The 988-nt window shown below is 42.5% G+C and overlaps 1 long non-coding RNA gene across 1 annotated transcript in view; it reads left to right on the top strand.

The window, feature by feature from the left end:
- Positions 1–396: 396 nt before the first annotated feature.
- Positions 397–988, top strand: part of LOC111818020 — a 24,047-nt gene continuing 23,455 nt past the window's right edge. The window contains exons 1-2 of the long non-coding RNA XR_002822095.1: positions 397–407; positions 663–669. This is a non-coding gene — a long non-coding RNA (uncharacterized LOC111818020). The remainder of the gene's footprint in view (positions 408–662; positions 670–988) is intronic.

Genomic DNA, 988 nt, shown 5'->3' with positions numbered 1-988 from the left:
TAGACCACTGAGCCATCTCACCAGCCCCTGCCCCTTTGATCTTGGTGTTGATGGTTTTGAGTCTTTTCCATTCTGGTTTGATTTTTGTGCATTTTTGGCTGGAGTATCTCATATTGATTTCTTCACTGGAGCTTTCTCTTCAGTTTCTTCATCATCAAAATCATCAGCCTCATCACCCTCATCTTCATCCTCATCGTCCTCGTCGTCTTCATCAGCAGCGAGTTTTACTTTTTTCTGTGGAAACTTGCTGCCACCTCCAGGGGCAGATACTTTCCAGATATACTTAGGGGTTTTACATCTTCTTCCTCTTCCTCTTCCGACTCTGCATCTTCTTCCACAGCTTCATTCCCAGCCCACATGTGCTGCTCTTTGTTTTTGCAGCACTGGGGGTTTAACCTTGGGCCTCTGTACTGAGCTACACCCCTGGCCTTTTTTGCATTTTTAAAAGTTTAAGACAAAATTTTGCTAAATTGCACTTATTTTTATGTACCAGGAGTCACACTCGAGACCTTCTGATTGCCAGGCAGGCACTCCTGCCGCTGAGCTATATCCCTGGCCCTAGGTCACCTTGCTAAATGGCCAGAGTTGGGCTTGAATTTTCAATCCTCTGGCCTTAGCTTCCCAGAGTGCTTGGGATTATAGGTGTGTACAATCATGCCCAGGTGTCATGTGATATTAACAATACATTTTAAAAGTTACAAATTTTCTTTAAGGTAGTGAAAATAAGGATGGAGGGAAGAGATTGATGTTGGCTCTGTGGAAAGTAAGGAGATAAGGAATATATGGGAAAAGACAAGCTTGGGAAGATGAATAAGGAGGTGAAAGGTAGTGAACATTGGCTAGAGAAAACCATAATATGAAATAGGAATATCTGAAATTAGATAAATCACCTGCCCTGAGTTCTGACTCCTTTCTCCACAAGAGGAGAATAACGTTTAAGGGAATCGGTCTTGGGTTCTGATATTAGGAACCCTGAGCTTTTTTTTTT

This window comes from Octodon degus, unplaced genomic scaffold, assembly GCF_000260255.1.
Source record: "Octodon degus isolate 3935 unplaced genomic scaffold, OctDeg1.0 scaffold00077, whole genome shotgun sequence".
NCBI classification, from domain to species: Eukaryota; Metazoa; Chordata; class Mammalia; order Rodentia; family Octodontidae; genus Octodon; species Octodon degus.
Note: the sequence above shows the minus strand (reverse complement) of the source record. Positions and strands in the feature narration are given on the sequence as shown.